The sequence below is a fragment of the Manis pentadactyla genome, chromosome Y (assembly GCF_030020395.1).
Source record: "Manis pentadactyla isolate mManPen7 chromosome Y, mManPen7.hap1, whole genome shotgun sequence".
Taxonomy (NCBI): Eukaryota; Metazoa; Chordata; class Mammalia; order Pholidota; family Manidae; genus Manis; species Manis pentadactyla.
The window spans coordinates 30,669,800-30,691,781 of record NC_080039.1 but is presented as its reverse complement, the minus strand read 5'-3'; the positions used below and the strand labels follow the sequence as shown (position 1 = coordinate 30,691,781).

The 21,982-nt window shown below is 38.4% G+C and overlaps 1 pseudogene; it reads left to right on the top strand.

The window, feature by feature from the left end:
• Positions 1–1,258: 1,258 nt before the first annotated feature.
• Positions 1,259–21,982, top strand: part of LOC130682116 (regulator of nonsense transcripts 3B-like) — a 39,337-nt pseudogene continuing 18,613 nt past the window's right edge.

Sequence of the window (21,982 nt, the reverse complement as noted above, 5' to 3'; positions counted from 1 at the left end):
ATCAAAGCCCTTTTCAAAAGGACCGAGCATGTGCAGATTCCCAGTACCTTTCCTCCGTAGGTAGGTATGATTCCTACCCCTCTTTAATTCTGTAGTCTTCACAGCATTTTCTGTTTCTTTTGTGCAGTGCATTGTATATTCTATTTGAGGTTGCTATTAATATCCTTATTAATATATAAATTCCACAAGAGAAGAGATTACTTTTGTATTACAGACTTTAAATTTAATAGGTATTCAGGAAGTGTTCAATGAATTAAATGAAGGGATCATAGTTTGTTAAGTCCCCTTGAATGAACGTTAATAGTTGTTATTATAAAGCATTATTATTGGTTATAAGTCTAAAAGGTATGTAAATTTGAGATATATCATTTCTTTTTTTATTGAAGTATAGTTGATACACAATATTATGTTGGTTTCAAGTACACAGCACAGTAGTGCAGGAGTTACACACCTTATTAAATCCTCACCCAAACTAGTGCAGTTACTATCTGTCAACACAGGAAGATGTTACAGAATCATTGACTATTTTCTCCATGCTGCACTTCCATCCCCATGACCTATTTATATCATGATTGAGATTTTTGTACCCCTTTATCTCTCTCACCCTCCCCACTCACCCACCCCAACCCTTCCCCCACGGTAACCACCAGTAGCTCAGCTCTGTGTTTCTGAGTCTACTGCTGTTGTGTTCATTTTGTTTTGTATTGTTTTTAGATACTACAAGTAAGTCATATGGTACTTTTCTTTCTCTTCCTGGCTTATTTGTCCATGTTGTCACAAATGGTCAGGTTACTTTCTTTTTTTATGGCTGAATAGCATTACATTGTCTGTATGTATCACATCTTCTTCATTCATTCATCTGTGATGGACACTTTGGTTGATTCCAGAGATATATTATTTCTTTACTTTTCTTTTAAGGGAAAATGAATTAACTAGAGGCAGAAGCCATAAACTCAAAGTTATAGGGATAAGTTGATCCATTATTGTAAACCATGAATCTGTACTCAATACCATAGTTCTTTTGTTCTTCCAAAGTATGTCTGTATTTCTGGACAGTTATATAGGTCACAGTGCAATGTTCACCAATTAAAGTAATATTGGGGTTTCCAGCATGCTGCCACTCAGCAACAGTTATCCCTACTGTTTTGTGAGAGAAAGTGTTTTTTTATGCTTTCCTTGGAAGATCACCTTTTGTAATGAACCTTTTCTGAATTCTGAATTACTTTGTAATGCTCTGCTACATGGTGAAGGTACAGCTATGACTGAATATGTGAAAACTGGAAAAGGTATACCACGAAGAGGGGAAATTGGCTTGACAAGTGAAGAAATTGCATCATTTGAGCGCACGGTCTATGTAATGAGTGGCAGCAGGTAAGTTCTTGCCATTGAAGTCAGTTTCCATGATGAGATCTTTTCCTCCTTCTTACTTCCAGCATTAGATTTTGGTGATTGATTTTCATTAAATGACCTTTCCAAATGAAACGTAGAACATAAATAGTAGTTTAGTATTGGTTTTATTGTTACAAATGTGGTTGCCTAAAATTCCAAATAATGTATGTACCTCCCCCTCAAGCTCAGCTGTGTCACCAGCTTCAAAGAATCGGTCTTTCCAGTGTCCTTTCCTAGTTTGTCTTTTAGTTTAGACAGTTTATCCTCTGAGGATATAGTCAAATTCAGGTATTTATCACTGCCCTATGAGCAATGTGGCATTCTGGTAGTTAGGAAAGTGTTTTCATACGTCAGTGTTCCTGTTTTCTGAGTTTGTCTCCAGTTCCCTGTGGAGTCAGAGAACATGGACCCTGTAGTTCTCTGTGAACACTGAGATTGGAGAGCAGAAAGTGGTAATGACAGACATCAGATTCAGCATGGGAAAATGAATATAAAGTTATGGAAGATAAAGAAAAGTACCAGGAGGAACAGGAAGAAAGAACTTATAGGGCATCAGGACCAAAATAAAACTGACTTTTGATTTTTTTTAATTTTTATGACCTATTAAAGTAGGGAAATATTTTTAAAAGACTTTGGAGGCAAATGTTTGCAGAACCCCTGGAGCACCTCCAGAATCTTGGAATTCTGAGGAACAACACTTGAAAATGTTACATCTGAGTTGTTGCACAATAGGGTAAGAAAAATAAATTAGAGGCATAAGGATCGGAAAGGAGGATATAACACTCATTTTTGTGAATATGATTTTTTACATAGAAAAATGATTTTACATAAAAAATATGAATTTTTTCATAGACACATCCAAAAGAATCCTCAGCTGAATTATAAATAATAGAAGGGAGTAACAAATGGTTGGATGTAAGTTTATCCAACACAAAAATCAGCTGCATTACTGTGCACCAGCAAACAACTAGGAAATGTAATTACATAAAAAGAAAACATTTATAATAGGATAAGAGAATATGAAGGATTTAGGAATAAATCTTAACAAAAGACATTCAATGCCTCTGTAGGGAAAACTATAAAGCACTGTTAAGAGACATTAAAGAAGACCTAAATAAATGGAGAGGTACCTTGTCCCTGGACAGGAAGGCAACATTGTAAGTCCTTTCCAAGTTGATCTGTTCATTCAGTGCAGTTCTAATCAAAATCACAGAGTTCTTCATGAAACTTAATACGATGGCTCTAAAATTGATGTGTCAGGCCAGAGAGCCAAAAAGAATGGCCAGGTCACTTCTGAAGAAGAATAGGAAGATGAGATTTGCCCTGCCAGACATGAGGATGTATTATGAAACATGGTACTTTAGAAAGCATGGAGGGAACAAACGAGTTGTTCAGTGGGATGAAGTACAGAGCCCAGAGGCAGAGCCGTACATGTATGGAGATCATTTTATGAAAGAGATGGCATGTCAGATCAGTGAGGAAAGAAAGGTATATTCAGTAAGTGGAGGAGGAAAAACTGGTTATCCATATGGAAAACAAAGTAGTACCCTCACCAAAATCAGTACAGCTGAAGGACTTAAATGTCAAAACAACTTTAACCCTCTTAGTATATAAAATATGAGCAGATATCTGTTAGACCTTGGGGTGGGAATGCATTTCTTAAGGAAGACAATAAAACATATACTAATCAAAATAAAATGGTGATAAATTTACCTAGGTTAAAAATAAGAAATTTGTTCATCAAAAGACATCTGAAGTAAAAGGATGAGTTCCATGCTAGGATAATGTCTTGTAGTACACACAACTGATAAAGAGTTAGTACTGAGAATCTTTAAAGAACACCTGTAAATAACTCAAAACAAGAATTAGAGAAAGACACAAACAGGCATTCGATAGAAAAAGAAATGTATATGTTTATATACAAAATGTTTATATACAAAAATACTCATTATCATGGGAAATGAAGATCGAAAGTATACTTACATACCATTTTATACCCATTTGATAGACAAAAACTCAAACAATACCAAGCATTTGAGAGGATGTGGATCTACAGGATCTCTTAAATATTGCTAATGGTGGTATAAATTGGTACAGTCATTTTAGAAAACAATCTGAGATTGTCTTGGGAAGTTGAGCATTCATATGCTTTCTGACCCAGCAACTCCATACCTAGAAACCCAGGAGAAAATCTTTCCCATGTACTAGGAGATGTGATCATATGTTTATTACAGCATCATTCATGTGACACTTCTTGTTCCACATAAACTGCCCTGCTCATTGTACCCTGAGCAACCTAAGTGCATTGTCATCTCCTTGACTGTCCATCCTGCCACTGCCCGAGCTTCACACTAACCTTAAAATGATTTTCCCCCTTGCCCTTACTTGGTTTTCTCTATTTTTCTAGACATAGCTAAAGCTTCATTTTTAACTAGTTATGTGGGATTGAGTTACATATACAGTTGACCCTTGAACAATGCGGGAGTTGGGGTACCAATCCCCATGCAGTCGAAAATTATATAAGTTTTGATGCCCTAAAAACTTTATGAGTAGCCTACTGTTGCCCGGAAGCCTTACTGATAATATAAACATGTATTTTGTATGTTATACATATTATATATTGTTGTATTCTTACAATAAAATCAGCTAAAGGAATGAAAATGTATTTTCAATTTGTTACAAATCTACAAAAAACTTTTAAGTATATTTACTGAAAATAATCTGCATATAAGTGGACCCTCAAATCCATGTTGTTCAAGAGTCAACTGTACATTAAAGAGGCAAGTTTTCATGAAATTTTCCCTCCAAATCAGTAGGCCTTTTGAAAGTAATGTAATGGTTTCCCTCTGCCTCTTCCCTTATATTTCCTTTTTTGGCCCTTGTGCTAAATCTCTTCTTTATTTTTTTCTGAGCTACTACTGGATTCTAAGGAAGTTAAATCCATCCAAAAACTCACCAGAAACTCCACTATAGATTTAGACTTGGTTCCTTCGGTTATATGATAAATTAGAACCTTGAAGAAGTTCCACCTGATCATCAACTTAAATCTTTTCATCTATCCTACTATTAATTCCACAAAGGCAAACGCCACATATCACCTAGAAAGTTTAATAATTTGCCCATTTCTGATTGTTCTACTGGAAAAAACAGGAAAAGACTTATGCCTGTAGTATCTTAAACTAAATACATTCCTGATGTTGAAAGAGCATCAGAATCATTATTTGAATACTAGAAATGAATCAAAGGATGCATCAGTTGGTAAAACAAATGATCTTTTGAAAATTGAACCCATAACAATAAGTTTCTATTTCTCAGCTTTCAAAATAGACCACCCATTACTAAAAAAGGATTAGTGTGAAAGTACCATGAGAATAATTACTGAGAAATTAAGCCAAAAATAAAATAATCTCCAGGCATCACCAAATGGAGACTGTGCAACTGCAGAAAGAAAACCAGATCAATACCGCTGTTGAGCAGAGAGCCCTGGCATCCTTTAACCAAGAAGAGAGGTGAAAGAGAGAAAACGAGATCCTGGCCAGTGTTTGAGAGATGGTATACAGTAAAACTAAAGGGAAAGATGACAAATAAGGATTTTCTATTTGTTCATCATACATTTTTAACAACAAGAAAGTGAGGGACACACACACACACACATATATACACAAAAAGATTACTATTATCTGAAAGCTTTCAGTGCTACTGTGCCTTCTGTTTAATTCCTTCAGTCCTTCAGTAAGAAGCTGCTCATTGGTAGAACTTTAGCATGATCCTTGGGTTATTTTGGATTGCCCATAATAACTTTCTGGTTTAAAAATCGAGATTATGAATGAAATCGTACTGGGGGAGGTGAAATTGAGAGAAAGTGTCAGTGAGAGAGAAACTTTACTCTCACACCATGGGACAGTACTACTATTAGCTCCATGTGATTCCCCACCCTCACCCCCACCCCACATGCACTCATGGGAAATTATTATTCATGTACATTGAATATGTTACAAATGGACTTGTAGAAACTCACAGGGGGCCACTTTTGTTAACAGAATCAAGGCATTGCTGAAAAAAGCAAATCTGGAATTTGAAAATTGATTTGTATAATACCATATATATTCTGCTCTGAAAATTATGTATATTTGTTTTAGTCCCTACCTCCCCCACCCCAAATCAACAAACAAACCAAAAAGCAGACTAACCCATAGACTTATTGAGTTGAAAATGTGATCATTCATTCTTAAAAATCTTAATAGGTTACACTTAAAAATGGTTTTCAAATATAATCTACTGGGACTACTGTTGTTCCAATGTAAGTACATTATTTCCTTCTAAGCTGTTCTTAGGTCACTATTTGAATACTGGAAATGATTGACAGTGAACTATGATCACGTTTCATAAGGATGAAGCTACAAATGATGTTGAAGATATTTTAAGTCTGTCTGTTATATAATAAGCATATTTCATCTTGAACATTATTAAACCTTTCAGATTATTTTTTGTATCTCTCATTTGGTTTAATCTTTTACTTTGTATAGATCCCACTCACTTTATCACCTTTTTATGGCTGCTATTGACTTAAATTTAGGAGTAAAGAAAAATTCTGAAACTAGGAAATTGTGATCTGTTTCCATCCTTCGTTTGTTCAACTTGAGTTGGTAGATAACAAGTATGTTAAAGGAGGAGGACAGTGGAAGTTTTGGCCATTTGTGTTAAGATTGTTTTGAGTTGTCTTATTACTATGGGCCTAGAATAAATTTGAATTTCCTGAGTGATGGGGATATTTGGAAACTGCTGTTATAAAATACCCTCCTTTTGTAATAGTTCAATGTGGTTTTTTCAAAGTTTTAAAATACAGCAGTCATATTTCAAAGTATAGGTCAAAAGTTTTACTGTTTGACATATGCTCTAGGAAAATGTCTACCTTTAATTCACAACTAATGAACGAAAAACTCAGCTGACATGTAATAACACTTAGGACCCCTGAATTTGAAGTGACTTCTATTTATCATTGTTGCTAATAAGTCTGTCATTTCCAAAAGTTAGGAGAAAACTAGGCCCCAAATTTATGAATCATAATCCATCTAGTTCCCAGTGTAATGAACCCTGTATTTATAATCCCTACTTAAAAATTTTGTTCTCCAAGAACATAGTTTTTTGTTAATGATTCCTGGAAACTGTAAGAGTTTTTTCTCTTTAAGTAAGCAAGGTAGTTTATATGCAATAACTTCATGAAATATGAATATTGTGGATTTTCAGTGGATTATTCTATGACCTCCACAGAGGAGATGCTTGTTGAGTCAATGAAAACATTATTTCAGAACTTTAACCTTTCTTTCATCAGGTTTTGTTCAGCAAAGATCAGTCAAAGAATATCTTTGGGAACACATTCTTTGGGAAAGAGGAAGGAAGAGTAAAAGGGCTAACAGTATTTTCAGTTAGGAGAGTTATGGCTTGAAACTGTTCAGTCATTTGAGCCAGAAGTCAAATTAGGAGGGCTGTTGTATTTAAAATATATTTTTTGTTCTCCAAAGAGACTTATCTTGTTTTCCACCCCCTCACCTGTTGCTCCAATAATATTTTCCTTACTTTTATATTTACTGTACAAATGTAACGGTTAATAAAAGAAGAAATAATAATTACCCACAGTCTTACCACATCAACTGTCTTTAGGATTCTGTGTTCCCTTCCAGTGCTGGTCTACATAAATACATATTCTGAGATGCCTGCAAGTAACTGCTTGTAATATAATCTTGTCTTTGGTGTTTTAAAACTTTGCAGCCAGGCAAGACAGCCTCAGAGGGATGGTAGGAACAAGTGACGATCTGTGCGAAGATGGAAAGAAGACAAAAATAAGTAAGGGTGGCGACTGAACCTTCCCAGTTTCATTGCCTCCAATCCTCAAGTCACCTTGCTGCCATCACAGTGTGCTGCTATGGGGTGAGGCAGCATGGCCCACTTCAGGTTCAGAATGTACTGAACAGTGAGGCTGAGCTTGCAGTAAGTGGAAGGGGTCTGTGAGTAGGGAAACCCTTCAGACTGGTTGTATTAAGAGCTATAGAAATATTGCCGTTTTCCTTTTCCCAGCTATTCCTGTAAAGAGACGTGTCTGGGCTGGAGAATTAGGCTCAAATGGGAGAACAAGCAGCCAAGTACCATTTCAGTTTTGTCTGAGACGTAAATTTTAGTAGCTGTGTAAACTCAGTTTCTCTTCTCTAAGGCTGAGTGATGCAGTCAGTGATGGTGAAAACCTTTTAGAAAACAGACAACGACTTACTGGTTACTCTGCTAATGTGATAGAAGTTGCCAAATGGAAAGTGAATGAGCACAAAAATAGCATAGCTTGTTAATGTGCCATAAGTTTTATTATTCAATAAATATTCTGTGGTTTGATGTACTGTATTGTATTTTTTTTGAGAGGGCATCTCTCATATTTATTGATCAAATGGTTGTTAACAACAATAAAATTCTGTATAGGGGACTCAGTGCACAATTATTAATCAACCCCAAGCCTAATTCTCAACAGCCTCCAATCTTCTGAAGCATAACGAACAAGTTCTTACATAGTGAATATGTTCTTACATGGTGAACAGTGCAAGGGAAGTCATAACACAGAAACTTTCGGTTTTGATCACGCATAATGAACTGTAAACAATTTAATACATTCTGATTAGAAATGCAATCCTAAAACATTCTCTAAGAATCAGACATAATTGCATTAGAAATCAATTGACTCCATTATTTTTGGACTTAGTAATGTCCTTCAGCCATATTCCTTGAAAGTGAGTCATTCCTGGTCTGCAGAGGAAGAGAAACAAACACACCAAAAGTTTTAGAAATAAAACAAAATATTGAGCCAGGCATTAATTCCCTATTTACTCTGTTACATTCTCTGTGAGCAGGAAGTTTTTTAGGGGTCGGAGGTTAAGGTTTTCTCAATTTCTTAGGCTCAGTCAAGAAAAGTATTAGTGAGCTTATCTGTAAAGATTTTTAAGAGAGCTGCTTCAGAAATAAAAGGGATTATTATATAAGCTGATACCATATGGTTATGAAGTTTCCCATAGAAACAGCAGATGTGACCCATTTTTGCCCCACCCTGCTCCAAACAGCCAATGCTCAAGTTTCTAACCACTGACAAATGGGAAATACAAAAAAAATTCAGAATCCTTTCAGCCTTCCTAATGGGCAAGGTGGTCCAAAGAAAAAGAGAAGTGACCTGTGATGTGAGTTATCTCTGGCTGTAGGCCTGCTAGATTCCTGCAGTGTGATGACCTTTTTCCAACCACCTTTTTAAAATAAGTCTCCAAATGTTCATTACTTGTGAGCTAATGAATGGTCCCCAAAGATGTAAGAGACTTCAATGGGTATATCCTGTGAGAGAAAAGGACAACTGTCAACCTAGATCATACCAACCCATAGCTACCTCCATGCCTACACTGTCCATATGTTTACTGTTACATTTCTGCAATTTGTTTTCCTAATGAATTGGGAGTCTCTAGATGGTAATTCTTTGTCACTTGAAATTTTTGTTTCCCACAAGATCTTTTGGCAACAGACAGTTTAAAAATCTCTACAAAATTAGACACATGTTAGGAGAGGCTTGTGCTCATTGTTAATAAGAGTGTTAAGTCAGTCATTTACATTCCTTCCATGTTTCAGTTTGCTCAACTGACAGTATCTACTTTACCTCTTAGGAATGGCATAAGAATGAAATAATAAAGATGAACAAGGTTCAAAAACACTTATAAAGCAACATCGAAATGTAAATTGTAATATTATCTTAGTGGTCCCCACACATTCCCCCTTCAAAATTATACTTGCCATTGTGAGCAAGAGCCCTTCTCCTAAGCCCTGTCTCTGTATGGTCTCTGGTCCTGGTCTTGCTTACCTCCACCAGCCTTACTTACTGATTTCTGACCCTGCCAGTTACCAAGACAGCCGATGACAGGATCTGTGATCAGGAGAAGTGAGAGCTCCACATATTTCACCTGTTTGGATTATTCCAGGTTCCAAACTCTGAATAGATAAGTTTCTACTAGGATGGGATGAACATAGGGTGTAGTTGGCTCACTATGTGATCATATATAAATAAGGCCTTAGAGTCAGGCAAAGCCACAAATAACTTCTGTGAAAGAATATAAAGAACAGAGGGGAAATAACATTTTTATGTCTGTTGTGTTCAAGGCATTATGCTTGGTACTGGCCCTGCTCCTCTGAGAACCCTGATGCAGGATTCATAGATGTTATTTTATTTCCTTTCATACCAGCTATCAACGTATTTCATAATTTTGGTCTATCTGGTAGCTACATTGGTCATTGCCTCAAGTATTTCTTGAGTGCCTGTTTGCCAGGCCTTGTTTTATGGCAAGACAAAAATCCCTGCCTTTGTGGTGCTTAGTTTCTGGTTGAGGGAATGGACAGTAACAAGATAAAAATTATATTGAATACTGGAAGGTGATAAAATGTTATGTAGAAAAACATGGGGTGAGAACAGAAAGTGTGATCTACGAGGTGGGGGACCAGGCCATGCACATACCTAGGGAGGTGTTCCAGTCAGCGGGAACAGCAAGTGCAAAGGCTCTGAGGCAGGACTATACCCGGATTATTACAGAGTAGCAAGATCAGAGTGGCTGGAGCAAAGTAAGTGAGGGAAGGGAGGGGGAGTGGGAAAGCGGGAATAACAAAGGCCAAATCACAGAAGGCCTTGTAGTTCTCACTACTCAAAGCTTAGTCAGTGGACCGGCAGCATCAGCATTGCCTCGGAGCTTCTTAGTAATGCAGAGGCTCAAGCCCCAGCCCAGACCTGCTGAAACAGAACCTTCCTTTCAACAAGATCACCAAGTAATGTGTATGCACTCTGAAGTTTGGGAAACATGTTGGAACGTGTTAAACAGAGGAGTGACATAAATTCATTTTATAAGGCTTACTCTGGCTTACTACTGTATTGAAAAGACACGTGATGAGGGCAAAGGTGGAGGCAGAAAGATGGGTTAGAAGGCTACTGGAATAATCTTGGTGAGAGATGTTGGTGTCTTCGACCAGGGTGGTGGAAGTGGAATGGAAATAAATTGTTAGATTCAGGACCTATTTTTGAAGGTAAGGCCAGCAGGATTCCCTAATGGATTGAATGAGGGATGTGAGAGAGTCAAGGATGTTGCCAAGGACTTTAGCCATCAGCTGAGGTGAGAAAGATGCAGGTTGGCCAGGTTTGGAAGGGAAAATCAGAAGTTCAGTTTTGGATACAGGAAGTGAGATGTTTGTCAAACATCCAAGCTCAGAGAGCTGTGCTGGAGATGCGAACTTGTGGATCATAACCTCAAGGTGGCATTTCAAGTCAGGAGACTAGATAAGATCATCAAGGAAGTAAGAGTCATCCTTGGAGGAGTCATCAAGGAAGGAGGAGGTGGTCCAAGGCCCGAGTGTTGGGACATTCCAACATGAAGAGGTTAATAGGAGGAGGAGGAGAAACCAGTAGAGACTGAAAAGCAATGGTGAGGCAGAAGGAAAACCGGGAGAGTATGTTGCTCTACAAGCAAAATGGAATGTGTCGTGGAGGAGTGAGTAATCAGCTATGGCAAGTGCTGCAGATAAGCCAAGCAAGATGAGGAGAGGAATATGACTGAAGTCTTACAAAGAAGGGGTCATCAGTGGCCTCAGCAGAAGTCTCCATTCTCACTGGAGGCTCACCAAAGGGGAGAGCGCAGGAAAGGAGCACATCCTGGTTTGCTTTCGAAGACCTTGATGGTGAGGAAGGCAGCAGCACCAACTTGTGTCATGGGTCTTGGAGCGGTTGGAATGCTCCAACATACACAGTAGATGTAGTGGAAGCTGTGAATCAAATATTTCCTCTCTATAACTTCTGTGTACTGCACCCAGTTGTCTTGAGGCTGCCAAGTCTGTTTCGTAGAAAAAAGAAAGTATACAGAGAAACAAAGGCAGACTTACATTCATATCCTCAAGACAAAGGCAGTGCACAACAGCAGGAGTTACAGCCTTGCTTCTGGAGTCCATTTCTAACATTTTTTTATTGGGATTCAAACGGAGGGACATCCTAATTATTTCCACAAATGAAGGAGATAAAAGGTGGAGCTAAAATGAAATGAGTAATGCAGACATGACTAAAGATTGGGCTTTGAATGCAGAGGTGCGCACTCAGGTGTGTATGTGTACATACACACCGCACACACACTGACCTTTCAGACCCTTACTTGGGAGGCAAGGGAGACCTACAGGTGTGACTAGAAAGTCATAAGGCTGATTTCACTAGCTGTTTTTGAAAGTCAGACTCACTTTTTTGCAGCCATAGGTGGCTGATCAAATAAGGTCAGAAAAGGAGTGAGTCGGGCAATGGGATCACCTAGCATCGAGGTACAGAAGATGGTGCTGCTTCCAATTTCCTATTAGATACTGACAATGGTCCAGTTTCCATTCCTTAGTTTTCCCATCCATATCAAAATAAATATTTTGTTGTCTTAGAAATCTTAATGCAAGTCCTTCCTTTCTAAGGAATGTGACTGAGAGGAAAAGGCGTGTGGTGGTGAAGTGGGGTCCTGGATGGATGGCTTGTAAGAGCATAAAGGTGGGTATAATCTGGATTTTTACCTTTGTATAAATGCTCCCTGTGTGTCACAGATACTCTTCAGAACCCTTTGGCGTAAATGCTGGGTATGGGAGATGTTCCAGAAAGGAGCTTCAGTTTATTTGAAAGTAACCAAAGCTGTGATGAATGTAAGAATTGAACTTATTTGTCAGATCACATTTCTGTATCGCTTAATAATTTATGAAAGTACTTTAATGCAGTCTCTCTTTTGGGAGCCTGCACTACTTAAAAATACAGCCCAGCGAAAGGTGGGGGCAGGGACAGTGGGAGAATCAAGTTGGACTGGTAGCAAGTACCAGAGCAGGGTATGGGCAATGGTCCTTGCTCTCTTTGAAGTACCTACAGGTAACCCCCTCCTTCCATGGGTGATTGAAATAGTGTGTACTGTGCTGTGTAGATAATAGCCACCAGGCTTCGTGTGGCTGTTAAGCACTTTAAATGTGGCTGTATTGGCCACCAGTGTAAAAGCCACTGTATTGGCCATCACAGTTCCAAATTGGCAGAATGAATCTGTAAAGGGCAAAAACCTAGTATTTTATAATCCATTGTCTGAAAGTGTCTGTTCTTGCAAACAGCTAAACACAACCTCTTAATCTATGTACCCACTATTCCAACTTGTTTGAGAATTCCTCAGTGACTAGCCCAGAGCTTGGCATATAATAAACACTTAATAAATAAGCCCAGAGAAATATGAAAAGGGAGACTGGGGCTAAAGCCTGGAATCTTGAATCCAAGCTGAGGAGTTTTGACTGTATTCTGTTGGTAATGAGGAGACAGCAAAAGTCTGGGGAGGCGAACACAAACACTTCCTTCTTTATGTTACTGTATACTGCATGGAGATGGAAAACAAGAGGCAGGGCTGCCAGTTAGAGCAAACGATTAGTTGATTTTTATCAATCTGGCTGGAATTTGGGCTGATCCCAGGAAACAGATGTAATAAATTGTGGGTTAGTGTGAATCAAAAACTCACTTTGGCAACACATTTGATAACAAGGTATAAAGTACATTAGGGATACATGAAACACAGGAGACGCCTACTGGGAAAAGATCTTAACATATCATGAGAAATGGCATTTAAGAGGTAAGACAAAGAAACAGTCAAAGAAGATACAGGACTGAGGGTACTGCAGACGCAGATGGAGAAACAGGAGCATACACAGCCATGAAGGGCAAATGAAAGTGATCTAAAACATGTCATTGAAAGAAATACGGCAATGAGTAGCAAAATAATCATAAAAATGTCTTATTCTTTTTACTGTTCCTCAGAATTTATACTTAGAAGTTATTCAAAGTAGAGTAAAGCTTCATGGGAAAAGATACACATTGACTTGTAATCTATTATGTAACTAAGCTGAGGGAAAGCTTCCAGAAGAAAACAAAGATGAAAGAGAAAGAATGCTTCTGCTGAAGAAGCTCTAGAAGGCAGCTGCAACTGCGAGGGGATGGGGTTAAAGGCATAAATCAAGAAGTTAGTCATAAAGAGCTAAGAGAAGAGAACATGACATTTGCCTGCTATTCCACATGTCTCATACCTGCCTGAATTTTAAGAGTGTGCAAATGTTTGCAAATGGGCTTTCTTGGGATCTGGAACATTCAGCAGATTCTTCTAAGGGATCATAACTGCACAACAACACATGAATTGATACTGTGCTCAGAATATTTTTCATGTTCCCAGGTTTATGATTACATTTTTTAAGTCAGAACTATTTTTATCACCTTTAATTAAAGGGTGCAACTTAGTATTTTTTACTTGTCACTGATATAATCTTACACTAGTTTCAGGTTCACAACACAGTGCTTCAACAGTTACACATATTATATCCCCCACCTCCACTAGTACAGCTATTATCTGTTAACATGGGTAGATGTTACAGAATCATTTGCTATATTCTCCAAGCTGTGCTCCTATCCCTGTGACCAACCTACTTTATGATTGTGAATTTTTGTGCCCCTTTATTCCCCTCAGCCACACCCACCCACTCCCTCCCCTATGGTAACCACCAGTCCCTTCTCAGTGTCTGTGAGTCAACTGCTGTTTTGTACACTTAGTTTTTTTTTTTTGAGAGGGCATCTCATATTTATTGATCAAATGGTTGTTAACCATTAACAACAATAAAATTCTGTACAGGGGACTCAATGCACAATCATTAATCTACCCCAAGCCTAATTCTCAACAGTCTCCAATCTTCTGAAAAATAACGAACAAGTTCTTACATAGTGAACAAATTCTTACACAGTGAATAAGTTCTTACATGGTGAAGAGTACAAGGGCAGTCATCACAGAAACTCTTGGTTTTGATCACGCATTCTGAACTATAAACAATCAGTTCAAATATGAATATTCATTTGATTTTTATACTTGATTTATATGTGAATCCCACATTTCTCCATTATTATTATTATTATTATTATTTTAAATAAAATGCTGAAGTGGTAGGTAGATGCAAGAAAAAGGTAGAAAACATAGTTTAGTGCTGTAAGAAAGCAAGTGTAGATGATCAGTTCTGTACCTATAGGCTAAGCGTTAATCCAAGCTAGTCCAGGGCAATAAAACATCCACGGATGCAGAAGATTTCTCTCAGAACGGGGGGGTGAGGTTCTAAGCCTCACCTCTGTTGATCCCCAGTTTCTCACCTGATGGCCCCCCTGCGACTGTGCCTGTCTTAGGTTGTTCCTCCCTTGAGGAATCTTACCCGTCTCTGGCTAAACAGTCATCTTCCGGGGCCATACAGGGAAATGTAAAGTTGGTAAGTGAGAGGGAAGCAATATTGTTTGAAAAGGTTAGCTTTTTACTTCTTTGCAGATTTATGCCCTATGGGTTTTATGCCCAGCATTTGTCTTGAGGTATCTTTACCACCTGGAAGAATTATGATACTCGGTAAATTCAATATGAGGCAAAATTCTATTTAAGTGTTGTATTTAAGAAGGAAGAAAAAAAGCTATAGAAGTAGCAGATGGAAGAAAACACGGGAAGATTGGTTATTTCTTTGACATATGTTCTTGTAGAGTAACTTCAGCATGGATAGGTTTTAAACTACTAATTAAATTGTGCACACACATTAACATAATAGGAGTATAGTTACATAACCAAAGCAGACCTACAATTACCAGCCATCTCCAGTGAAACCAAGAAAACCAGTTAGGCACCCTAAGCATTTGTGAAAACTTATTTATGATATGATGGATATTGTCTAACTGTATTTGAATAGTTTGAGAAAAATCAGACAATTTAAAACAACACATTTATGGGAACTGTTCACATCCCATATGTTCTTTTAACAGTAGATAGTCTGTAGTCTCAAGGATTCGGAGCACTGCAACTTGCACTTCTCCTATTTCTTGGTTGAGTTCCAACAGTATAGATCTAGTCAAATTGGTTATTTTACTGTATGCACAGGTCAGCTTTGATATCTTCTCCTTCATTCCAATGGCAATTCCAGGAACCAGTAGGATGAATGCAGCTACAACTGCAACAGCGACAGATCTTTGTTGACGTTTTTTGATGATCATCTTCTGGAATGACTCTTCCAGAGTATGTTGATGTTGGAACTTCTTCTTCATATCGTATTAGTTCGTTTTCTGGGTAGCCAAATTAGGCTTTGACCTTCTGTATAAACACAAACAGACCCTTTGCCACACTTTGATAAGCCCTTTATACCATTGTGAAGAACTTATTGTAGGTCATCACACAGGAACTGCTTTCTTTTTTTTTTTTATAAGAGAAAGGAATATTATCAGAAAAATGTACTTCCATAGCTGATCATCTGACACCCTTTATTTAAATGATCAAAATGAAGGATATTTAAAGCATGCATTAATCATTCATTTAAAGTTAGTTTTATCCTATCAGGCAGTAATCCCCCCCTTTTTTTATTATCATTAATCTACAATTACATGAAAAATATTATGTCCTAGGCTCTCCCATATACCAGGTCCCCTCTATAAACCCCTTTACAGTCACTGTCCGTCAGCATAGCAAAATGCTGTAGAATCCCTACTTGTCTTCTCTGTGTTGTACAGCCCTCCCCTTTCTCCCACCCCCACCTTTATGCTTGCTAATCTTAATAACCTGCTTCGTCTTCCCCCACTTTATCCCTCCCTACCCACCCATCATCTCCAGTCCCTTTCAAATTGGTAACCGTTAGTCCATTCTTGGGTTCTGTGATTCTGCTGCTGTTTTGTTCCTTCTGTTTTTCCTTTGTTCTTATACTCCACAGATGAGTGAAATCATTTGGAATTTCTCTTTCTCTGCTTGGCTTATTTCACTGAGCATAATACACCCTAGCTCCATCCATGTTGTTACAAATGGTAGGATTGTTTTCTTCTTATGGCTGAATGATATTCCATTGTGTATATGTACCACATCTTCTTTATCCATTCATCTACTGATGAACACTTAGGCTGCTTCCAATTCTTGGCTATTGTAAATAGTCCTGCGATAAACATAGGGGTGCATCTGTCTTTTTCAAACTTGAGTGCTGTGTTTTTAGGGTAAATTCCTAGGAGTGGAATTCCTGGGCCAAATGGTAAGTATATTTTGAGCATTTTGATGTACCTCCATACTGCTTTCCACAGTGGTTGAACTAGTTTACATTCCCACCAGCAGTGTAGGAGTACGTTCCCCTTTCTCCACAGCCTCGCCAACATTTGTTGTTGTTTGTCTTTTGGTTGGTAGCCATCCTTGCTGGTGTGAGTTCATATCTCATTGTAGTTTTAATTTGCATCTCTCTGATAATTAGCGGTGCGGAACATTTTTCATGTGTCTTTTGGCCATCTGTATTTCCTTTTGAAGAACTGTCTGATCAGCTCCTCTGCCCATTTTTTAAGTGGATTGTTTGTTTTTTGTTTATTGAGGTGGGTGAGCTCTTTATATATTCTGGACATCAAGCCTTTATTGGATCTGTCATTTATGAATATATTCTCCCATATTGTAGTGTACCTTTTTGTTCTATTGATGGTGTCCTTTGCTGTACAGAAGCTTTTCAGCGTCGTATAGTCCCACTTGTTCATTTTTGCTTTTTTTCCCCTTGCCCAGGGAGATATGTTCATGAAGAAGTCGCTAATGTTTAGGTCCAAGAGACTTTTGCCTATGTTTTTTTAAAGAGTTTTATGGTTTTATGACTTACATTCAGGTCTTTGATCCATTTTGAATGTACTTTTGTGTATGGGGTTAGACAATGATCCAGTTTTCATTCTCTTACATGAAGCTGTCCAGTTTTGCCAGCAGCATCTGTTGAAGAGACTGTCATTTCCCCATTGTATGTACATGGCTCATTTATCGAATATTAATTGACCATATTTGTTTGGTTTAATGTCTGGAGTCTGTACTCTGTTCTACTGGTCTGTGGCTCTGTTCTTGTGCCTGTACCAAATTGTCTTGATTAATATGGCTTTGTAGTAGAGCTTGAAGTTGGCGAGTGAGATCCCCCCTACTTTATTCTTCTTTCTCAGGATTGCTTTGGCTATTCGGGGTCTTTGGTGGTTCCATATGAATTTTTGAATTATTTGTTCCAGTTCATTGAAGAATGTTGCTGGTAGTTTCATAGGGATTGCTTCAAATCTGTATATTGCTTTGGGCAGGATGGCCATTTTGACGATATTAATTCTTCCTAGCCATGAGCATGGGATGAGTTTCCATTTGTTAGTGTCCCCTTTAATTTGTCTTAAGAGTGACTTGTAGTTTTCAGGGTATAGGTCTTTCACTTCGTTGATTAGTTTTATTCGTAGGTATTTTATTCTTTTTGATGCAATTGTGAATGGAATTGTCTTCCTGATTTCTCTTTCTATGAGTTTATTGTTAGTGCATAGGAAAGCCACAGATTCCTGTGTGTTAATATTGTGTCCTGCAACTCTTCTGAATTCCGATATTAGTTCTAGAAGTTTCAGAGTGGACTCCTTAGGGTTTTTAATATACAATATCATGTCATCTGCAAATAGTGACAGTTTAACTTCTTCTTTACCAATCTAGATTCCTTGTATTTCTTTGTTTTGTCTAGTTGCTGTGGCTAGGACCTCCAGTACTATGTTAAATAACAGTGGAGAGAGTGGGCATCCCTGTCTAGTTCCCGACCTCAGCGGAAATGCTTTCAGCTTCTCGCTGTTCAATATAATGTTGGCTGTGGGTTTATCATAGATGGCCTTTACTATGGTGAGATACTTACCCTCTATACACATTTTGTTGAGAGTTTTTCTCATGAATGGATGTTGAATTTTGTCGAATGCTTTTTCAGCATCTATGGAGATGATCATGTGGTTTTTGTCTGTCTTTTTGTTGATGAGGTGGATGATATTGATGGATTTACGAATGTCGTACCATCCTTGCATCCCTGGGATGAATCCCACTTGGTCATGGTGTATGATCCTTTTGAAGTATTTTTGAATTCAGTTTGCTAATATTTTGTTGTGTATTTTTGCATCTACGTTCATCAGGGATATTGGTCTGTAGTTTTTTTCTTGGTGGGGTCTTTGCCTGGTTTTGGTATTAGGGTGATGTTGGCTTCATAGAATGAGTTTGGGAGTATTCCCTCCTCTTCTATTTTTTGGAAAACTTTAAGGAGAATGGGTATTATGTCTTCTCTGTATGTCTGATAAAATTATGAGGTAAATTCATCTGGCCTGAGTATTTGTTCTTTGGTTGTTTTTTGATTAGTGCTTAAATTCCATTGCTGGTAAATGGTCTGTTTAGATTTTCTGTTTCTTTCTGGGTCAGTCTTGGAAGGTTGTATTTTTCTAGGAAGTTGTCCATTTCTGCTAGGTTTCCCAGCTTGTTAGCATATAGGTTTTCATAGTATTCTCTAATAATTATTTGTATTTCTGTGGGGTCCGTCGTGATTTTTCCTTTCTCATTTCTGATACTGTTGATGTGTGTTGACTCTCTTTTCCTCTTAGTAAGTCTGGCTAGAGGCTTATCTATTTTGTTTATTTTCTCGATGAACCAGCTCTTGGATTCATTGATTTTTGCTAATGTTTTATTCTTCTCAACTTTATTTATTTCTTCTCTGATCTTTATTTTGTCGCCTCCTTCTGCTGACTTTAAGCCTCATTTGTTCTTCTTTTTCCAATTTCGATAATTGTGACATTAGACCATTCATTTGGGATTGCTCTTCCTTCTTTAAATATGCCTTGATTGCTATATATTTTCTTCCTAAGACTGCTTTTGCTGTGTCCAACAGTAGTTGGGCCTTTGTGTTGTTGTCATTTGTTTCCATATATTACTGGATCTCCATTTTGATTTGGTCATTGATCCATTGATTGTTTAGGAGCGAGTTGTTAAGCCTCCATGTGTTTGTGCGCCTTTTTGCTTTCTTTGTACAGTTTATTTCTAGCTTTATGCCTTTGTGGTCTGAAAAGTTGGTTGGTAGAATTTCAATCTTTTGGAATTTACTGAGGCTCTTTTTCTGGCCTACCTAGTATGTGGTCTATTCTGGAGAATGTTCCATGTGCACTTGAGAAGAATGTGTATCGTGTTGCTTTTGGATGTAGAGTTCTGTAGATGTCTATTAGGTCCATCTGTTCTAGTGTGTTGTTCAGTGCTTCCATGTCCTTACTTATTTTCCGTCTGGTGGATATGTCCTTTGGAATAAGTGGTGTGTTGAAGTCTCCCAGAATGAATGCATTGCATTCTATTTCCTTCTTTAATTCTATTAGTATTTGTTTCACATATGCTGGTGTCCTGTGTTGTGTTCATATATATTTATAATGGTTATATCCTCTTGTTGGACTGAGCCCTTTATCATCATGTAATGTCCTTCTTTATCTTTTGTTACTTTATTTTGAAATCTATTTTGTCTGATACTATTATTGCAACACCTTCTTTTTTCTCTCTGTTGTTTGCATGAAATATCTTTTTCCATCCCGTGACTTGAAGTCTGTGCATATCTTTGGATTTGTGGTGAGTCTTTAGTAAGCAACATGCGAATGGGTCTTGCTTTTTTATCCTTTCTATTACTCTGTGCCTTTTGATTGGTGCATTCTTTCCTTTTAAATTTAGGCTGATTTTTGACAGATTTGTAGCTATAGCCATTGCAGGCTTTACGTTTGTGGTTACCATGCTTTATTTCTGATGATGCTTTATTTCTCTCCCTTCTTATTCCTCCTCCTCCATTCTTCATATGTTGGGTGTTTTGTTCTGTGCACTTTTTAGGAGTGCTCTCATCTAGAACAGTCCCTGTAAGATGCCCTGTAGAGGTGTTTTGTGGGAGGCAAATTCCCTCAACTTTTGCCTAGCTGGGAATTGTTTAATCCGTCTTACATACTTAAATGATAATCATGCTGGATACAATATTCTTTGTTCAAGGCCCTTCTGTTTCATTGCATTAAGTATATCATGCCATTCTCTTCTGGCCTGTAAGTTTTCTGTTGAGAAGTCTGATGATAGCCTGATGGGTTTTCCTTTGTAGGTGACAATTTTTTTCTTTCTGGCTGTCTTTAATACTCTGTCCTTGTCTTTAGTCTTTGTCATTTTAATTATTATGTGTCTTGTTGTTGTCATCCTTGGATCCCTTGTCATGGGAGTTCTGTGTACCTCTGTGGTCTGAGAGGCCATTTTCTCCCCTAGTTTGGGGAAGTTTTCAGCAATTATTTCTTCAACGACACTTTCTCTCCCTTTTTCTCTCTCTCTTCTTCATCTGGTACCCCTATAATGCGGATTTTGTTCCATTTCAATTGGTAACACACTTCTCTTAATATTCTTTCATTCCTGGAGATCCTTTTATCTCTCTCTGCATCAGCTTCTCTGCGTTCCTGTTCTCTGTTTTCTAGTCCATTAATGGTCTCTTGCATCTCGTCCATTCTGCTTTGAAGTCCTTCCAGAGCTTGTTTTATTTCTGTATTCTCCCTCCTTAGTTCTTGCATATTTTTCTGCAACTCCATCAGCATGGTTATGACTTTTGTTTTGAATTCTTTTCAGGAATATTGGTTAAACCTATCTCCCCACGTTCCTTCTCACGGGAAGATGTAGAATATGTTGAATATGTCTGGGTTAATCTTGTCTGGATCAAACTTTTTTGCCTTTCCATGTTGACAGGTGCAGTGGTTATGCTATTGACCCGTTTGTCAGCTGGGAGAGCCAAGACTTTTTCCACTTGCTCCTGGCCTTTCTTTACTGGGACAACTGCGACCCCTAGTGGCTTGTGTTGGGCAATTGCGTGTCCCCTAGTGGCTCGTGTTGGGCAATTGCGTGTAGACTGGGTCTCTGTATCTTGCCCGGCCAGTATGGAGAAAGCTCCCTTGCTGTGGGCATGGCCAGCCTCAGGCTGCTACTCTGCTATGGTGGGCCCCAGAGTTGTAATCAATGGGGGGGCTGTTTGGCTGTTTACCTCCATGAAGGGTCTCAGAGCTGTTGTCCATGAGGTAAGTGTACCCAGAGTTCCCTGGAGTTTCCAGCTGCTGAACTGTGACCCTGGATGCTTCTGTCCAGCTGTGGGGTCCCTCTCCCTTTAAGACTTTCAAAAAGCACTAGGTTTTCCTTGTCCTAGGGGCTCCAGCTGTGAGACCTGCTCACAGGTCTTACTCTCCTGCTTCCCTAGTAACCAACACTCCTCGCATGCACTGTGTCTGCGCTCTGTGCGGGTGGCTGGGGCTGGGTGTTCAGCTCCATCTCCCTCCCTGCTCTGACTCCTCTCCTCTCGCCAGGAACTGGGGTGAGGGGCCTCGGGTCCCCACATGCTGTGGCTTGTATCTTACCACTTTCACCAGGCGCTGGGTTCTCGCAGGTGTGGATGTAGTCTGGCTGTTGTCCTGTGTCTCCTGGTCTCTCTTTAAGTGATAGTTTTATTTGTTGTATTTTTAAAAATACATATGTTTTTGGAAGGAGATTCCCACTGTCCTACTCACGATGCCATCTTGGCTTCACATTCTAGGTCTTGCTCTTTTTACCCATTCTATTACTCTGTGTCTTCGGATTGGTGCATTCAGTCCATTTTCATTCAAGGTGATTATTCAAAGATATGTACTTACTGCAATTGCTGGCTTTATATTTGTGGTTACCAAAGGTTCAAGGGTAAC